The sequence below is a fragment of the Cyprinus carpio genome, chromosome B21 (assembly GCF_018340385.1).
Source record: "Cyprinus carpio isolate SPL01 chromosome B21, ASM1834038v1, whole genome shotgun sequence".
NCBI classification, from domain to species: domain Eukaryota; kingdom Metazoa; phylum Chordata; class Actinopteri; order Cypriniformes; family Cyprinidae; genus Cyprinus; species Cyprinus carpio.
The window spans coordinates 7285629-7307227 of record NC_056617.1 but is presented as its reverse complement, the minus strand read 5'-3'; the positions used below and the strand labels follow the sequence as shown (position 1 = coordinate 7307227).

Genomic DNA, 21599 nt, shown 5'->3' with positions numbered 1-21599 from the left:
TTTTATTTTTTTGGTGACAAATAAGTTGTAAAATTAAGGCTTGGAAAAATGATGCCTTACTTTATTTGGTCTGTTTGAGACCCCTTCGTTTAACATGTTGAAATAATTAACACAATTATTGCAGCATTCGTTTTTCCACTTCCTGTGGTTAGCGCTATATGTTCATGCTAATTATGTACCCTTCATCCTCCGGTTCACATCTAACATCATTAATCATGGTTAATCATAAACATTTTTTGATTAATTGGTTTAAATTTGTATTTGATCCACAGCCCTATTTAAACTAAAATGTGTGTGTACATTTTATAATTTCAATAATTTGCTAATAATATATTTGGAACTGAAATATTTTGCATTAAATTATAAAAGTACAAATTAAAAGCATTTCATTAGTAGTCTGAGAATTTCATTGGCAGTCTATATCTGCCAGTTAGTTTTGTGTGTTTGTGTAGCAGTGAGGACCTGTTCCTTTGAGACTGCATCTATTACTGCTGACTTGGCGTGCATGCATGCTTTGCTCACTTGTGGGTTTAAAAGCAACATGGCAGCCAGTGGGCCACAGCACACATGTTTGGCCCCGGTCTGCCGTAAAATGGTTTTCATGTCTTCATCCGTGTGTGCAGTGTGACTCTCCTGGTAATAGAAGTGGAATAGCAGCAGCAGGTCTGTCCTCACCGGGGGATGAGCTGTCATGTTTGAGGAAAGTTTGGCCTGGAGCCTGGCATTTGAGTTGCACCACAACAGCCTCTGTGCTGCTAGGTACGCCAGGTACTAAATTCACTAAACTTCCATCAATAGAAATAGAAATGACCAGGATGGCAGGATTTTAGGTGGGGCAGTGAGTGTGTAACGTTGCAAATCTGCCTTTAAGAGAAAAATAATTAGAAAAACCGAACAGAATCCATTGGTGTTAAATTCAAGAGGCACGCGATGTATCCATAAACAGATGCTGAATTTTATGCACAAAGCGAATGACTGAAGCCCCTGAGGCATTCGGAATAACAGAAATCTTGGCTGATTTGGGAAGCTAGGTTTTGATAAGCATGGTTGCATGGCATGAATAGTCGAGAGCTTGGAAGCGCTTCACTGCTCCCTAGCAGCACATTAGCAGGCTGGAGGCTAACATTAGTTCTGTATGGAGGAGGGAAAAAACAGCAAAAACTTTTCTGATAGCCCTAAGAGGTGTGCTCGAAGCAAAACTAGCCTACCAAATTAGATCTACTGCTTTGAATTGAAACTCTCAGAGTAAAACAGCTAATTGTATTTACTTATTTAGCATAGTATGCTCAGTAAACCAGGCCAAGAGACATCTGTTAGTAATTCATGAATATTTCAAGACCAGTGTTTACTTGAAAGAGCTACTGAAAAACTGTATGCCGTGAAGAAACGAACACAAAAAACTATGCTTTGTTTATGGGAGGGAAAGAGAGGCGAATGCTAAATCTCTATTTGTTTAGGTCACAGCCTGGCACAAATCCGTGGCTGTGATATCTGTGGATGAGTTGATCTGGAAAGCATCACATTCTATAAAAGTGCCATATTTGTGTATAAACATCTGATAATTCTTCTCAAAGAGAAAAAAAGGCTAAAGTGGTTAGCTGGCTAGGGTGGATTTTGTCCCTTGGTGGCATGTAACATGTAAACACAAATATTGTAGACTCTTTGAGAGCAGTAAATCACCTTAGGCTTCTAAGTTTGTTATTAGCATCTTAAATATTGCATAATTACATACATTTTGCCTCACAAAAAGGTCCATATTGTGGGTTGCACATATCAGAACAATAGAGATCTTGGTCAATTTTCATACGTTTTGTAAAAAGTGTGAAATACAGTACAATTTAAAGAAGCTGTTTACACAATAGTCAAATGTTTAGAAATATATAATATATATATAATTTATTTATTTTGAATGAAAGCTCTTATGCTCACCAAGGCTCCATTTGTTTGATCCAAACACAGTAAAAAAAAATATGAAATGTAAAATATTAGTGAAATTTAAAATAACTATTTTAATATATATTAAAATGTAATTTATTGCTATGATGGCAAAGCTGAATTTTCAGCGACCATAACTCAACAAACTGATTTTGTGCTCAAGAAAAATTTATTATTGTTATTAATTTCAAAACAGTTGTCTGCTTAATATTTTTGTGAAAACCTTGATGCAGTTTTTGCTCAGGATTCTTCGATAAATAAAAAGTTCAAAAGTACAGCATTTATGTGAAATAAAAATAGATTTGCAACATTATAAATGTCTTTACTGTCACTTTACTGTCAAAAAAACTAAGGATTACTATGGTGCTTACAAAGGATATAAAGCTCTCTATCTCTCTTTTCCTCCATTTTGTTCTTTTTCACCCCACGCTGCACCCTGGGTGGGTCAGACAGCTAACGATCCATTGGGCCATGGCCTTCCCACAGGAGGGGTTCAAACATAGTTCAGAACACCGCTCACAATGGGGAAGGAAAAGAAAAAAGAGCCACAAAGCACAAATCCTGCTTAAAAATATTACAACATCATGATTCCCTACAAAAGATTCTAGCTGTTTCTGAGTAGCTTTGATCCATTAAAACAAACTGACAGCGACATCAGCATCTACACGGGTGGCAGATCAGAAATAAATTCAAAAAGTACAGTAGTCGTGGTCTCATGTGGATTAATAGGAAATCAAAGCATTCGTTTTTAAATACTGTTTTCCATCAGGGCTATTGAATCCACATTTCAAAGCTCTGCAATGAAAGCCTTTTAGGTTTCAACTGTAAAGAAGAGTACTGGAAAATGTGACATCTTCACTGATACGCTCTTAGCCGTCCAGCTTTGCTTACTGCTTTTTGTTGTCAACTCGTTTCAGACGTTTCCATCAAACACAATAAATGTATGAAAAGCTGGCATTCCCTCCTCAATAAATCCATTAATAAATCCCGGCGTGGGTGACAGGATGATGCCAGCACAGTTTATAAGGGCATTGTGCAGCTATATATTTATTCATTTGGCCATTCATCTTAGTAGACCTATTTTTTTTTTTTTTTATTTATGTCTACATAAGGGAGGATAATTACTTCAAAGTGGCCTGGCAGCACAATTTGTACCTGATTTATCATTTACAGGGTGTTGGAAAACATCCACATTTAATCCTACAAATATTTTACAGATTTTTACTGATATTTTACAGAAGAACTCTCTTTTTGCACACAAAAAAGGCCATGGCAGTAACATTATGCTCAGCATTTATTTCTCAAGGTACAAAAGGTTTGTTTATCTAGGTCCTAGATTCTAGGAGTTTGCAATAAACCAGTAGGTTCTAATATACTTGAGAAAGTTATCTGTTAACATCATTAGCATGGCTGTTGCTCAGCTAGCGCAACTTGGATCTTTGCTTCATGGGCATTCAACTCTGACAACAAAACTGAGATTACTGATTGAGATTACTTAATTGATTATTTTATTTTCTTAATGCCATGCTAATAAGCCACCCAGCTGCATCCCTTTTTTTTGTACTTACGCACTATTGTATGCTGTTTTTTTTACTATAAATGGTAAGTGTAGTGTGTTCAAAATGAAAATTCCAACGATAAGAAGTGCACTTCAAATACTTGGATACACTTATTAGGATAATTACTTAAAAGTGGCTTGGCAGCACAATTTGTGCCTGATATATTATTTACATAGTGTTGTAAAACATTCAGATTTAGGCCCACGACTATTTTACTCTGGTTATGGATTGGAGTGCTCCCTTTTTTCACACGAATAGGGCCATGACAGTAACATTATGCATTGTAGCACCATACTAATATATCTGCACATAGGCACTGGAACCATTTCCTCCTCATTTGTTTTTGGGACACGGCTGTACCTACACGAGCACAGCAGATAATGGAGGTTCCTCTGGCGTGTTAAATCAAGAAGCACATTTTTCCCTCTCATTTTGACCGAATAAAAAATGAATACTGTGTTCATTTGTCCCGGGGCCAACACGTGCCACGCCTAGGCTGAAAGGCAAAGAGGCCTGGCCTCTATAAATCACCAAATGAGACTGGAGATAGTGTGCAAGGTGTTTGCGGGAGATAGAGTTTTGCAGTGTGGGTGCTGGAGCGTGAACCCAGATGGGTGGGGGTTACGGGAGGAGGAAAGGAGGAGGGGAGACAGGTTGGGCGGCATGGAGTCGTGACTCTGCTGTCCCCCGCCACCTGTGTGGGGGAACGGGGTGAGTGTTGGCAGGTGGCGGGCCGCCTGTGGCAGGTGAGGAAACTGTCACCTCCAGCTGGCATCCCAGGCCTACAGAGGGCCTGCAGGGAGTGAAGAGGAGAGGTGGAAGAGGAGGCTTGGGGGAAAGGTTGGTGTGCACACCGCGTCCTCCTCTACCAGCTCGCACCTGCGTCCCACTGGGATGGGATGAAGGGTGATAGCCTCGAGACCCACAGCGAAAGGCTCAGCTGGAAAGCAAGAGTTCTATCACAGATTGTTAGCTTTACTGCGAAGTGAGGTGTCGGGTTTGTCAAGCATAGCCATAAATCACAGACATATTCATAGCCTGCTTGGGTTTTATTAAATAAGGTGAGTTTAATTGTTAGTTATTTTTAAAAATAGGATGTAGTTAGATCATGGCTTCTTTCCATGCGGTTTTAGCAACTAGAGCGGGTTTGATTCTAGTGAAGGTGGGCAATCATCTTACTGGAATAAAAGCAAACTGCACACTCCTGCCTTCACCCAGGCCAGAAGGAGCCGTGAAGCTCATCATGTTGAAAATAATTAATAACGCATTTAATAAATAGCTCCTGAGCCACTGATGTAGTCTCACCATCTGTTACAGTATAACGTTCTTCACTTTATTAATGCGATACAGCCATTAGATGACTATGGAGATGACACAATAATGCATGGCATCGTTCAGATGCTATTTGTCTCCTCAAATTTCCAATCTGGTGCCCTGTTTTTTTGTTGCTGTTTTTCCGATTCTCCTGTCGACTGATTAATCTGACACATTTTAGGTAAAGATTTCGGCCTACCCCTGCTGATCAAACGATTTTGAAGTGTGAGCCATTTAGAGAGAGTTTGCCCTCAAGCATGTTTACACAATTTACAGATCTGCTGCATTTGTTCAAGAAAAGCTGGTCGACTAACAGCCCGCTGTGACTGGGTAGTTACATCATGTTGTGGTGTAGCATGTAATGAAATGTTATGTTAGAAGTTGTTTGAGATAATATACTTGGAGAAAGTTATCTGTTAGCATCCTGATGTTATTTGTTAGCATGGCTGTTGCTTGGCTAGCACATTGATCCTCAGTATCTTGGGATCTTTTCTTTATTTTAGACCTGAAAAGAAAATTGAGATATTTACCTGAGATTTAAATGCCATGCTAACCGATCGCTCAGTTGGGTCCCGATTTGCATACTTCTCAACATTATTCTAAGCGGTTTTGTAGTATAAATAGTGTGAGTAATGTAAATTCCAACAGTAAGAAGTGCACTTGTGCAACAATAAGAGTAGTGCATGGTTTAAGTTCACAGTGTGTAATATATAATTCAGGACACAACTAGTGTAGTGATAACACCAGCAGAAGCTAACCGCTAAAGCTAACTTGCTAATTATACACGGATTGTATCAAATACTGTGATTTTAAATCCTGAAACAAAACCCTTTTTGAGTGTAGGATTTTGACCATTTTCTTCCAGAAATCTCTACTTGATCTTACATGAAACATTTAAAATTGGCTCTTTGGGTTGAAGGAGAGAATTGATTCACGAGGTGCTTTAAAAGGCCAAAGCATGATTGGAAGTGAAACCTTGTAAATACTGTTTGGCCGATACGCCTTGTTTCCTGCTCATTGCGGCAGTTTCAATGATTTTGTATGCATGCTCGGTACGTCCGATGTCAAAAGGTATTCCCGGGCTTAAAGAACTGGATCGCTGTGCCCTTTCAAAGCTATGCTAATTTCCGTGGACACACAGAAGTGTTTACTATGTGTAAGGGGAAAGGCATACAGCATATGAGCCGGTTTTCACAGCTTGTTTGCATCTTGTGTTCTCAGGTGAAGCAGGCTGAGGAGGTGAAGGGTGCCAATCCATGATTCTGTGAGTGGAAAGATGGGGCAGAATGCGGAATGGAGAGTAGACGAATGAGGTACCACCGTTGAAAAGTCATTTTCTTCCTTTCCAGTCCGTGAGCCTGTTGTTCATGATGCACATGCATTCCCACCTGACCTGAGGTGAATCTATCTCTCTTAACCTGCAGCAGTCGAGATGGATGGTCAGTGTGGTGACTCTTGTATTTACCTCTGAAAGCCTGTCTACAGTATGTGCGGCTGGACTCAAATATCACATTAGGAAATGTTAAACAGTTCATCAGTGGCTTTGTCTCTCTCCTGTGCTTTGCTTTCCCCCACTGACTTAACAGTTAAAGCAGAAAATCTGAAATGTCTGACTCAGTTGGCACAGCATCAGGGGGCAATCAGTCACTTTGTGTTACATCATGGATGGCAGGTCAAGTAGAACAGACCCAATAGCTTTACTGACTGCTGGCCAAAGTAGAGTTTCAGCCATCCTTCACCTTGCTAGGAAGTGCTAAAATAAACAGTCATTCGGTTAGTCTGAATAATCAGTTGAGGATATCAAATATGGTTTGTAGAGTTGAGCAGCTTAACTGTATTTAGATTTCATTGCAGTAGAGTGTTCCTTAAGGGAGAGAATTAAATAACTGCTGGAATATGAAGCTTTTTATTACATATATTAATTATTTAGTATATAATAATAATAATATTTTGCTGTGCTGTGAAGTTGTCTAAATATGTGGTTCTCAGCTGAGGACCCAAAATCGGCAAACATTTTATTATTTACTATTAATCATGCCTTGTACGGACAGCCAAATAAATAAGCTTATTTAATTTTAAGAAAGAGAAAACTCTTCCCACATCTTTTGTTGTTGATGTAAAAGACTGATCACAATCACAAATTCATAGGCTAATTCTGTTAGCTTGGTAGAAGTTATTAGATCCTGAAATTGTTTTTAATATCATCATCATTACTTTTTAAGGACAATTTTGTGCTTAAAATCCAGTTGAAATATAGGTCCTAAGCCAGCAAAGCCAGCTGAGAACCACTTTGTGGGGTACAGAAACATCTGGTTATGCATTCCTGGCATAATTTCAGTGAATGACACATATATTCTTATAGAATAAAATGTTTAGTTAACCTTCAGTAATGTCTGCCTTAAACCAATTAAACAGTGGCCTTAACATTATCTTTCAGAGTTTTAGATCAGGAGATAAGTGGGTAGTGCTTCAGTAAATCCTTCCATTCTTTTAGGAACAGACAAGAACATATCAAAACAATTTTCTTTGGAAATCAAAAGCGTGCCACAGATTCTGTCCATATATTTTATAATAAATAACTTATGTTATTTTACACACATTGTCAAACAATTCAGAATAGGACACTAAACCTTCTGTTTTACATACATGGCTTAACATTCTGCTGTATTCTTTTATAATACTTTGTCATGGCAAGTTATGAGGACACTGTTATAGCAGGCGCCCCTTTTTTTCTTTCATTTTTCTAGCTCTCAGCTGACCAAATAACTTGGTCTGAGGATTTTATTGTGAAATGCTTTGATTGAATTGGTCTGTAGTTCATACACTATAAACCCTGTAAACATCTTTACAGGTCTGCACTGTCAGCATGTGGCCAAAATTAAGTAGTAATACTCTTGCATCAACCCATAACCCATTTTGCTAGTGGAGAGATTCACTGTAAGGCTAGACATTATTAGCAATATTTCAAAGTTCTGCTAAAGCTTTAAAACAAGTGGACAAATTCTAAATTATCCAGAATAATTTAAAATAATTCATGCTCGCTGTTGTACGTTATTGGTTTGCTGGTGGATGTGTATAATATTTTTGGTTAATATTAATTTTCCCTGGCATGCAGTGTTGGATGCATCAGCAAAAAAGAAACATTTCTGAGGGCAGAGTTATTATTACATTTTGATTTAATATATATATATATATATATATATATATATATATATATATATATATATATATATAGGGAATTTTGATTAGTCTCTTATGGCCATGTTCAATATACATGTATATGTGTGAGGCTGAGCGATGTCATTCTTTAGGTAGAGAGAGCATTTGCTTTCTGCATCTCAATGAGTTGTTCCACATCATCATAAATAGATTTCATCTTGCAGATTTGCATAAAGTCAAGGCTGCAGATGATGAACTGACCAGGATGCATGGCAAGCAATCTTGATTGACAGCTAGCTCCTTGTTGAGTTCACTGCTTGGCACCACAAAGACTTGTAATCATCTGACCTCTCACCTCTCTTTTCTTCTGATGTCTCTGGTAATGAGAATTCATTTTAATATTGGAATCAAACCTATCAAGCAATAGTTGCAAATACGCTCCATTCTGCATAATGCAGAATGCTCTCCGTCGCCTCCTCCTGAGTCTTCTCAGATGGTTCATTGTTGCAGCGGCATCACAATGGCGGAAATATGAGTGTCATAAATAAAGGCTGACGAGTCAAAGCTTGGATTGTCGTCTAGCGTGACAAAAGGGTATTATTCTGTTGCAGAGGCTGGGAAAAAAAGTGGAATTATCTGGACCAGGGAAAAAGCTTCTCCAGCCATAAGACCCACATCCAAGTCTGGTTTTGCAGATAGACTTGTTCCAGCTCATGGCCTGACTGTGCTGAGCATGAAAACAGATGGAGGAAGGGAAGAGGTAGAGATAGAGGCCACAGGGAGGGAGAGAGAGCGAAAGAGAGGAGATATGACAGGAGCGGTGTGTCCATAAAGGAAAGAGAGCAGACCACTTTGGGTGGTTGGAAAATGTGTTTGCTGATGTGAACCCATGCTGGAGGGCAATGGTCTTCAAAGCTACAGCATATTTAATGTCATTTGGCACCAATCATGCGTAGACTGCATTATTGGGTGCTATACTCTCTCAGACATTCACGAGGTGAGTAGAAGCTTGTTAAACAGTGAAGAACCTGGAATTCCATCAGCATTAGACTTTAAAGAGCATTTTAAAATCACACATTTGCAACAAAAGCCTCATAGAGCATTTACAAGCACTCTGGAAAACACAAAAGTCATGCTTTAAAGAGTTGTCATTGAGCCCGGCAGCATCCCTCCAGAGAGCTCTTGGCATTAGTCCTGTCCTCCATGTACTGCTTCCTGAAAACATCTCAGTGCTTTTACGGAACTAGTTTAAAAAACTTACTAGACCTTCAGATCATTTTCTCAGTGACTTCTGATAGCAAGGGAAGTCCTAACTGGCTACAGGCCAGCCTTTAATGGGCACTGGCAACTTGTTCATGTGGATCTGCACTACTCTGATCCTGAGGTTCCTGAAAGTTGTTGGTAAATTACTACTTTTTTAAAATTACCTATTTTTTTCTTTTACATTTTTCAAACCTGCAGAAAAGGCCAGCATGCAGTATGTAGTGTTTTAGATGCAAAAGAGTTCTTAACTAGCTTATAGGTCTAGTTTACCCAAAAAATAAAAATGCTGTCATTACGTATTTACTCACCCTCATGTCATTCCAAATGTGTATGACGTTTCTTCTTCTGTGGAACACAAAAGGAGATATTTTTAAAAATGAGGTTTTACAAGCTAATTTTACTGTCAAATAGCTATGCTTCTTATTAGTAAATGTCATTCTTGTGACTTAAATCTATCAAAATTCTATTTTTTGTACTTTTTTGGCTCAAAAAAAAAAAGTGCATTATTATCCAAGTCTTCAGAAACCATATGTAAGCTCTGTGTCTGTTACTTCCTTTTGCAGTAATAACTGTCCACAAGAGTCCTGTATCAGTTTTGATTTCAGTGATGTTTGGGGAAAGATTTTTTTTAATGTTTCTGAAAGAATTCTCTTACACTGTTGTGTTTTTATGATAAAAAATACAGCAATATTGTGAAATTTTATTATAATTTAGAAGAACTGTTTTTATTTTAAGATGTCATTTACTCCAGTGATGGCAAAGCTGATTTTTCAGCAGCTATTACCCCAGTCTTCAGTGTCATATGATCCTTCAGAAATATTTCCTAAAGAAACTTTTAAACAGTAGTGTATCTTGCCTTGACAGTTCAGACTTTCAGTGATGGACAGATTAAACTTCACTCTAGTCCTCCTCATACAAAGTTATTGAATGTCTGAGCATTTGAAAGTCACATTTTGCCTACTTTAGTAGCCTACTTATATTTGCATTTTTTTCACTCCTTCGATACTTTAAATACTATCCTCTTTTATAGCAGAGATATGAGAACATACTGTAAATAGTAGACTATGTGCTTGGCTAAAATGTTGACTAAATGACTAGTTTGTGAAGCACTGGGAATCCGAATTCCATCTATGTGACTAAATCTCTGATATGTGCAGTGAAAGTTCTCTTTTGTAAGCCGTTCGCTCTGTATTCTTTTGAAGGGAGGATGCACTTCACATCTGTGCATCTTATTTTTATCCAGCGAAGCTGAGATCCGCAATTATTTGTATGCACATACGCCTGTCACATACAAGCGAGTAGCCAGGGGAGAGAGCCAAGAGTGATGTGTGTAACGGCAAATTGATCCTATCTGAAAGGGCTCAGAGAACCTTAACAGAGATCAAAGCTGACACTAAGGCGCTCAGACTGCCAACTGGAAAAGGAGGGGTGATAAAAGAGAGAGAGAGGGATGAAAAAACTAGGAGTATCTCATCTTGTCTAATTACACATTTCAGACAGCTCATGACCAATTATCCTCCCCTTAGTAGCATCTGCCCTTCTCAATGACCGCCGAGCCGCAGACTGGTAAAAAATAAGATGCTCCTGAGTTCATGTTTTCTTCAGTGCTCATGAAGGAAGTGATAGCCATGCTGGGAGGACATCAGCTTTTTGTTTTGTTCTTTTTCTTTTTTTTCCCCTAAAGCGTGTTTTTCTGCCCCGATTTTCCAGCTCTTAAGTCTGAAGTCCCACGGAGAGGTTCCTTTTTTTAATGCTGACTTTCTTTAAGGTGACAGCAGCATTAAATCTGCAGTGGCTTGTTAGCTGTGAGGCAAAATGCAGACCCTTTCCACCATCTCTGTGTTTCAAAGAGCTCTCTAAACCTGGGCTTTTCTCAAAACGATTCTCCCCCCAGGCGGCTTTTTGAAGCCATGATACACACTGTCCTGGCATCCCATAAAGCTTTTTTACGCAGCAGGTAATGTCACAGGGTCACCTCCAGAGGGGGTCGGAGAGGATGTGTGGCCTGTCCTTGCCTGAGGCCACCTGTGGGCCACTCTCAGGAAGCAAGAAGCCGCGGTTCTTCCCGGGCCTCTGCTCTAGCCATCAAGGTTTGGAGCTGAATTTCAAACTATACAGGTGGTGCACTGCTGTTCCATTAAGGTAACCTGTATTTGCTCAGAGCAATTTGAGACAATGCCCAGAGCTAAAATATAATTCATAAAAATGCCTGACCTTGATCTCAACCCTCCTGGGACTGTGGGTGGGTGAATAAAGCGTGTAAACATTGTGGTTGAGGTACAAGAGTAGACCATAGTTAAAACTGTAAACATGTTCAGAGTATTTTTATTCCTGAAGTATAAAAATTATGCTTTTAGAAACAATATAATGATAATGATTTATCATTAGATTTATCGATTTAGGATTTATCGAGACTGCGCATGGTCTCATAAGTTTAGATAAACGGAGGGCTGGATCTGCCGGCTTCAGCGGGGGGAGATCAGCCAGATGCACAAGAGTGTCTGTCCATCAAAACGCAGACCTTTCCCACACAGCGACAGGCTCTAGTGAACCAGACAATTGCAATGTAGCCAAGTGAGAACAGGGCAAGATGGAGTCACGTTCAGCCACTGAAGTTGTTCCAGAAAGAACCGTTGCAGATGCCTCTGCTTTAAACGGAGAAGATCTCTAACAACCAGCCAGTCAAGAAAGAGACGACTTTACATTACAGCATACACCCACTCCTGGCTCCGACCATCACTCAAGGTCGAAGAGGGGAGTGAGTCAGGGTACAAATAACCATCTTTATAGTGGATAGACCCGTACACATCTGAGTGCAAACGATTATTAGCGTGGAGCTGTTTTTAGGAGCACTTGAGGGTATGTTGACTTACTACAACCAGAACTGGCGCTACAATGTTTTTCTTCTTTTTTCTCCCAGATTAGAAAATTGCTCAAGAAGCATTTTTTGTAATTCCCTTCTTTTCTTTTCCGTGGCATCCTTTACTTATCTTTACTTACAGATAACGTTACTTATCTTCTCAGGCTCTGTGTCAGCTCTTTGGTCTGTCAGCATCTTTACGTTCATATAATCTGCTGCGCTGTATAGTGGGCTTCAGCCCTTTAGCTGTGTTATTAAACCTCTGTCCTTCAGGGTGGAGGGAATGAAGTGCTTGTTTGATGGAGCGTTGGAGAATCGGACCCCTCCTTCCACTCCTTGTAGATGTGCCGAGGGTAAAAGGCTGGCTGACACAGACCCGCACGTGTGATGCATCTGCTGGAGCTCTCGCTGGGTCAGCATATCGCTAAAACTGCCAAGCAAACTTGTGGTAATGTTGCACACGGTCATCAGGAACCACATGCAGCCCTGTGGTTCAGCCTGACAGTGATTTCACTAAAGGTTCCTCATGAACAACAGACTGGAGCTCATCTAGCCAATTGTGATGCTAATGGTAACTGACACTATCAACCAACAGATTGTGCTGCTTGTAATAACCAACTTAAATCACTCAGTCCAGGGCCAAAAATGTCTTGCTGAAATATTTAATCTGCCCTTCTTGAAACTTGTGTTTCGGCTTAAACTCTTCTTGTATGTAGGCATCACACACGGTGTGTTATAAAAGATTAAGTATAGTAAGTTTGAGCTGGATCAGAGTTTTATAAAATGCTCTGTCAAGTTCTGTCAGTTCCCATCTTATATATATATATATATATATATATATTATTATTATTATTATTATTATTATTATTATTATTATTATTATTATTATTATTATATTAAAATACAAGTGTAAGTTATTTGGGAATAATGTGAGGCTGATGTGCTGTATTGGGTTTTATGGCATTCAGAACTAAATGGAGAAACACGTTTAGATTTTAATTTCTGAATTCGAATTGAACTAGAATACAGAAAATGGCTATTTAAATTTTAATTCATATTTGAATGTAAGGAAGTAGAATGTAAAATTTTAAATGTAAAGAAATTCATATAAATTATTTTTATTTACTAAGACAAATACCAAGTTTTTTTTGAAAGATTTAATAATATAGGAATATAACAATATAGATTTATATAAAATATATATAAATATATGATAATAATAATGATAATGATAATAATAATAATAATTTTATATTATATATATATATATATATATATATATATATATATATATATATATATATATATATATATATATATATATATATATATATATATATATATATATATATATAAATATACATACAACGGATCTACAGTATCACATAAATCATTAAATATTCTAATATGTTGATGTGGGGTTTAGGAAACATTTCTCATTATTATCAATGTTGAAAACAGATATGCTGCTTAATATTTATGTGAAAAATCAGGATTTATTGATGAAAAGAAAGTTCACAAGAGCAGTATATTTGGAATGGAAATCATTTGTGACATTACAAATGTATTTACTGTTACATTTGCTCAGTTGAATACATCCTTGCTGAATAAAAGTATTAATTTAATTAAAGAAAAAAAAATCTGACCACATTTGAACAGTACTGTATAAGGTACTTTTAACCTGGTACTTCAACTAAACCTATTTGTGAAAGTGAGTCAAAATTCCCATCAATAATTGTCCCTGTAAAAAGTGTAAGTCACTTGGGATGAAACATCTGTGAAAATGTCTTGCTAGAAGTAAATTGATATAAAAAATGGCCAGACTGTTAGCAAATAACAGTTAGGGACTTTACTTGACAGGTTCTGTGATTGAGGATAACCTTACTTGGACTTTTCTCCTCACAGTAAGGTCACTTAACTCTTTTACCTGTAAGACCATTGGGACATGGGAAAACTCATACTTTCACGGTGAGATGACGTATGGTGGTACTTTTGATGACTGAGTTCACTAGCTCTGACAAGCCTGAAACAGAGAAAAAGCTTCTCTCCGCAGCGGGCCAAGCCCTGCCCTTTAAAGGTCTCGATCAGTTTTTAAAATTTATAAGAGCACTGGGGCATGTGCCTCAGGTTCAGATTTCTGAATGCAGCTCTGCGTCTGTTCAATGTTCCTCTCTCCTGCTTGGCGAAGCTTATTAGTGACACTGGTGCAATGCCCAGCACTTCAACCCTTCCCCCTCATATCTGTCTGAGTAAAAGCCTTCGAGGTCCAACATTATCTCTACTGTAAACAGCCTCTCATATATGAGCTGAGAGCCATAAATAGGACATAATAGATAAAAGAAAGTCATCACTGACACAGTGTACAGAGAAAGTGTTTGAGGAAAAGATCTTGAATGAACCAAGGAGGAACTTTTTAATATTGCGCATAAATGTTATTCTGTTTTTGTTTCTTCCAGAGTTAAGGTACAGACAGTATGAACTGAACAAGCTATTGTGAACACTGGTTTCTTCTGAAATATCCTCTGTTTAGCCAATAATAAAATGTATTTACCCTCAGGCCATTCAATATGTAGCTGAGTTTCTTTTTCAGAACAGATTACATCACTTGCTTACCAATGGATCCACTGCATTGAATGGGTGCCTGAATGGGTGCCGTCAGAATGAGAGTCCAAACAGCTGATAAAAACATCATAATACTCCACAAGTAATCCAAATGACTCCACTCCATCAATTAATGTCTTACGAAGCAAAAAGCTGTGTTTGTAAGAAACAAATCCATAATTAAGGCCCTTTTAATCTTCAAACTGTTGCTTCCAGCTAAAATATCACCCAATCTATCCATAATATGACTTCCTCCAGTGAAAAAACTTGTTTCATCTGAATCAGGAGACAAAATATGCATAGATCAAGCACAGATTACAAGCAAAAACAGTCCAAAAACCAGTTCAGAACAAATATTTCAGTGGATTTTTGATATGAGATGACAACAGGTAAATAACTTTCTCACCAGAGGAAGCATTTTTATGGATTATGGACTGGTATTTTGGCCAGAAGTGATGTTTTAAAGTTAATGATGGATTTGTTTCTTACAAACACACAGTTTCTCGCTTCACAAGATGTTAATTGATGGACTGGGGCACATACAGTATATTAACTTTTAAACTTTTGCAAACAACACTTTGGTGTTGAATGAAATGTTAACAGTATTAGCTTAGCACCATGCTAATGGCAAACTCTACTGACATGCATTTTTATTCGAGTCTCTGTTTAAGCTACACAAAATTACTCTGCTTTCTCAATTGTTACGGTTTCATTTTAGTTAGGATGTTGCCTCAGAAGTGGTCTTTTTAGACACCAAGGCAGCTTGCTAGGTTTTGGAACACAGCCACTGTCTTTAACAATATGGCTCACTTTACAGACAACCAACAAATTGATTGGCTGTCCCAACGCCTTAATGTTTGCATTTAAGGCACCGTTCAAATTATTAGCTCTTTTGAATTCACTAGCACCTCTGCATCAGTGCTCTGTCTAATATTTTCACGCTTGTGTGAATTTCCACTGAAAGCTCGTCCTCCCCCTTCTCTGCTTCTGTATCTCTCTCCATTTTCTCCCTCCAGCAGATAAACGTACTCCTCAGGCTTGCTCCTGCCACAAAGCATTCTGTAATAGTCTAATTGTGGCTAATGGTTTGTGCAGCTAATTAAAGTGTATGAATTACAGTAATCAGTCAGACACGTTGAGGCTCGCATCTCCCTGCTCCTCCAGGCGTGGAGGGGCAGAGGAGAGGGACTGGAGAGAAATGACCAGACAGGAGGGAAAGGAGGAGAAAAGCTTTGTGGCATGTTGATAGGTTTATCCGTGCAGAACATAATTAAGAACTTTTCTTCCACATTAAAAATGGTGCCACTGAAACAATATTTACCTTTTGGATGCTCCATGTCGGCAGTCGTTGCCCTGATGAACGGATCAGCAGGCTTGTGTCGCTTACGCCTGCAGCATTTGAAGCAAATCAATGCAAGCGAAACAATCACACAAGTCACAAATATAATAACAGCTAGTGGGTGGCTAAGATTTGTATAATGTACAGTAATGGGGCGAAATAGAAAGAGTTTTTATTTTTTTTAAAGGTTTATGCTTGTTTATTTGATCTATACACTGAAAACAGATATATTGCGAAATATTATTACAATTAAAATAACTCATCTATTTTAATTTTTAAATAAAATTTATACTTGAAATGGCAAAGCTGAATGTTCAATAATGTCATGTGATCCTTTAGAAATCATTCTAATATGCTGACTTAAGAAACATTTCTTATGATCACCAATATTGAAAACGGGGTGATGCTCAATCTTTTATTTGAATTTTTTTTTTTTTGGTAACAATACAAAGGTATTTACTGTCATTTTTGAACATATTAACATGGATAATATTTTATTTTTTATTTTATTATTTTATTTTCACTAACCAAGAACTAACACTATTTAAAACATTGTGTCCAATTTTTTTTTTCCTGTAAAATTTCCCACCTCTAAATACCAGTTTCTAACTATCAAAAGCAAATAGTTAATAATGGTTCACAGCGGTGATATAAATAAAAGATTGATAGAATTCAGTAGACTTTAATTTTAAAGGGATGAGCCCTTGGTCCTACCCTGTCTTTCTGTTTCTTTACTCGTCTTTACTCATCAACTCGTTGAGTTTTTAAGGAAACACCTGCACTTTTTTCACCTTTAACAGTGACTAGAGACTTTAAAATATAGTAAAGGGCACCAGGGATAAGCACTTTTGAAATGTAGAGGTTTAAATCCTATTAAAACAGGGCCAAAATGAAGAGAAAATGAGTTGATTGATGTGATTACATTTCCATTATGTTGCTCCTTTTGCCTAAAAGGCCATGTAGGATCTGTTTCTGTGAGACAAGGAGCTGAGACACTGATTAATTAGATATGCTAAGCTTCTCACCATTAGAAATGTTAAGCCCCTTCTATAAACATAGACTAAGTCCATTTCTTAACCGCCCATTTACAGGGGTTTCATAGACATGTTATTGCGTGTCATCTCCTGATAACATTATTAAATATCTCGGTAAATCCTCAGTTAAGTTACAATCTCATAAAAGTGTGGACGAATTTGGCAGGTAATGCTCCGCACGTGTATTGCATATGTGGTAGGTTTTTCCCCCACAAAATTCAATGTTTTCTTGACGACCCAATGTACTTAGAATATATTAAAAGTACCAGTCCAGATGACTGAAAGAGGATCAGTGTTCTCATTTTATCTAGGTGTGTGTGTATGTGTGTGTGTGTGTGTGTGTGTGGATGATTTCATACAGATCTAATAAGGCATGTGGCAGTCTTCACCCCACCACAGACGTTATGGAAGAAGTCAAGGGTAAATGACAATGTGCAATTAAGAGGACAACGAGGAGAGGGAGTCTGACCGAACCATCCTGCAAAAAATGCCTGCATAACAATTTGTCACAATAATTATGAATAATTACAGGCAGCATCATAATAGCAGTTATCAATACACCTGCACACAATTTTCTAAAAATGGTGTGCAGTGTGTAAGAGAGTGCAGTTGGGGATGTTTCGATCCTTCTACAAAGAACTATGCATCTATATTAGTCAAATACATGAACCACCATACCATGTAATTGGCAAGTGGAGCAACTGACATTAGCAGTACAAGACATTGTTCTCTTCGATATGTGATGACAAGAACATCATTGCTCTAACTGCGTAATGCACTGGCATGTGACAATGTAATGGCCATTTCGTAGTTGATGGTGTGGCACCACCTCTCCAGAGACTTGATTCAGCAGTTCCTTGAATAAAGGAGCATTCTCAATAATAATTGTATTTTATTTTACTAGTATTTGAACACTTTTGGACAGTTAACATGTCTGAATTTCATTATCATTTTGTAAAAAATTTTTTTTTAACAGTTCTATTGTTGTATCTATAAATATATATATTTATAGATATAGATATAGATAGATAGATAGATAGATAGATAGATAAATTAATATTTATATATACATATAAATTTATATGTTCATAATAAATATACGTACACAGCATACACATATTATGCAAACAAAAACTTTTATTTTGGATGCTATTAATTATGATTAATCATTTGACAGCACTACTATATAGTTATATATATATAGTTTTCAATTGTTTAACCACCATTTTGAAGAAAAAATATACAATAAAATCAAATAAATAAAAATAGATGCCAGTTGGTTTGATATACAGTATGAATATATAATGGATAAGAATCGTGCATTTTTAAATGTGCCCTAAGTGTCCATTCATGCATGTATGTCTGTATATGTATGTATTTATGTATTTGCCCTGTGTATATGTACTTATGTATTAGGTATTTACACTTTATTTGTTTTTTTTTTGTTTTTTTAGAATTTTTGTAAAAGTATTTGGACACTTTTAGACAGTTAAATATATCTGAATGTCATTATTTTTGTAATTTTTCAGTTTTTTCTTCTGATTTTGTCAATTTTAGTTGATATAGTTGCCATTTTGAACAGTTCATCTATCATTGTAAAATTCTTATATTAGCTATTTCAATCACACCTCTTGTGATCCATTTGTCAAATATTGTGAGTTAAAGTCTGAAAAGTTTTTTTTTCACCAAAGGTAAGGGGGGTGAAAAAACAGACTGTTTTCCCATTAGTTTTCACACATTAAATTAGAGTACTAGTAAAAGGGAGTTGGAGGCAAGCCATACATCAACAGACAAATGTGAAGCTTTTACGCTACCATTAAGACCACTGTGCTGAACACTATCTTACTCTCGCTGAAAGGCATGTTATGAGGATAGTAAAGTTTTACTAGTCCATGATGGAGATCATTACCGTGCTGGAGGCCCATCCTGTCAAGTTCAGTAGCACATTAAACAAATCAGTGAAGAAATTTGACATGTAAATAAAAACAGGGCATGCTAATGCGTAGCATGAAGTACAGGCTTAATGCTGTTGTGGTAAAAGCTATAAAATGGACAGCATCATTTATTATTGAAGCATAAATGCAGTACAGAGGAGCATCAGAGGGAGGATTTAGCAGATGCTTTGAATTCTGTATAGTACAAATTAAATGAAATACGAAGAATTTGTAAATATCTCTAGCATTAGCATTAGCACCGCAGTGTTTTTGGCCATTATCGGATCACAAAGACCGTAAGTGACATCGTTTATGAAGCCGAAGTTCTCCTGCGATATAAAACGTAAGAAATAAGAGACTGCGAGAGTGAATAAGACATGTACCTCTGACTTTTTCCATCAAGTCGAATCACAGAGGGAGTTGTTTTGCCCATTCAGAAAGGAAAAAGAGAAAAGAGCTCATAAATCAGGGAGGAAATGCAGCACTTTTTGTCTAACAGATTGGCTCACCCACTCCAGCGCATCACTCCCCATCCTTTAAATGGCCGAATGAATTAGTAACAAGCACATTTCTAGCCTTTTAATTTGGCTAGCATACAAAATACTGCTTCCGATAAACGAGCTATGGAGTTTCTCGGTGACAGTGATATCCATTATGTGTTTAATTATCTTCAAAGTTAAAATGAAGGACTTCTCCTCCGCCCCTCCACCCCCTGCTAATGGGAAGATGAGGCAAAGCGCATTTCAAACATGAATAGGAGGCTGACGAGTTAGCCAGCACCCATTTCACTTTCCTTGATGCAAATTGGAGCAATCAGAAAAACCTCGTAAGAAATATCACCCCTGTTGTTATTTATTCCTTTGCCTTTCATTTCCAAGTCAAATTCCACTGGGCTAATTTGATATCTTCTATGAAATGGCAGTCCAAACAAGTCAAGATGATTTGTGCATTCAGGGTAAAAACTGCTGAGAAAAATGTTGGGCTTGTCTCAGATGTCATCAGAAAGATGGGTTGATTGCATTGTGCTCAATTGTGTTGCTGTGATTTTCAGGCGGAAATAATCACCCATTAATTTTCTGTTAAGATTTTCAGCAGCACCAGGCCGCCCCATGTCCCTAAAGTTTTTGCCAAAAGATTTTTAGTTTGATTCAGCGATTTGTGCCTTTGTCAGTGTTGATGGCTACTGCATTTATCTGTTGTTTAATTTAATATTTTTATATACTATTTTTATTTCCACTTTTCATTTTATTTTTTAATTCAAGTGAAATACTAGTTAAATGTAGTAGATATTTCTATATCATTTCACTTTTATTTCATGTTTAATTTTAGCATTACAAATTTTCAATTAAGTTTAAGTATTCATCTAATATATATATATATATATATATATATATATATATATATATATATATATATATATATACTGTATAAATGTTTTTTGGGTAATTAAAAAGAAGATGAAATAATATATATATAATTTCATCTTCTTTTTAATTACCAAAAAAACATTTTTTATTAGTTTTAGATAACACTAATGACAATGCCATTTACTAATGTTTAAAAAACCATATAAATATAAAGTGCCAGACTATTATAATTTCTCATTTTTTTTCATGTGCATGATAGATTATCCACAATTGATATTTAAGGATAGATTCAAAATTGTTAGTTCAAGTTATGAGGTTTGCAAATAATAAAAAACACATGAGGAAGGAATATGTTTCATATTTCAGTAATGAATTTGGACAGGTATGATTATTTTTCAGTGTTGCTATGCAGTCCTAATGATGGCTAATATTAGCATTGCATAACATTTTTGTGATTAACGTTCTTTGTATTTAATTTTAATCACAAAAAGTAAGCGTAGTGCAGGTTTTTACTTTTCAAACACTTTAAAAACCATAATTCTAATTGGTGTGGAGAGGAAAAAAAACAGATTATTTTTACTTTATTTATTTTTGTCAGGGAAAATAGCTCATTTGTTCTATTACTTGTTAGCTTGTTAATATTAGCATTGCACAGCAGCATTGTTACTTTAACTACAATGGATGCTAAACACAAAAGTTGATATGAAATATTTTATTTTATCTTTAATAAAAATTCAAGACATCATAACTTGATCTTCCACTGAAATAACAGACTTTTCTCTGGTGACATGTGCCGGATTTCTTTTATATTTATTCAGATATTTGCAACAATGCAGACAAAAAGACTTGCCACTACCTCAGTTTAATTGCAACTTTAGCTTTTTAGTGTCATTTTTTTATGGTTGGGAAAAATGTTTTTTTTATAGTATGATCTAAAGGAAAAGCACAAAATGATTAGACCAGTGGTGTAAGATAAAGCAGTTCTAACTAGCACAGTATGAGAGATACTATGTTAGAATTGCAGTCCTTCATCCTCTGTCCCTGTCTTTCTCTCCCGTCCATCCTCTGATTCCGTCTCCCTCCTTCCCACCACCCTACCATTAAATAATTTTGCTGTTGGCTTTTTCTATTTGCCTGGAATTACCCAGGAACAGTGCGGTTCTCTCCTGGGGGTCTGTCAGTGCAGCGCTGTAATAGCTTCTCTCTCTAATAGGTGTGTGACTAGGCAGCTATA

At 36.9% G+C, this 21599-nt stretch overlaps 1 long non-coding RNA gene across 1 annotated transcript in view; it reads left to right on the top strand.

The window, feature by feature from the left end:
- The window catches only part of LOC122141308, a 66247-nt gene that overhangs the window by 32571 nt on the left and 12077 nt on the right, over positions 1–21599 (top strand). Inside the window, exon 3 of the long non-coding RNA XR_006157681.1 lies at positions 6030–6121. This is a non-coding gene — a long non-coding RNA (uncharacterized LOC122141308). The remainder of the gene's footprint in view (positions 1–6029; positions 6122–21599) is intronic.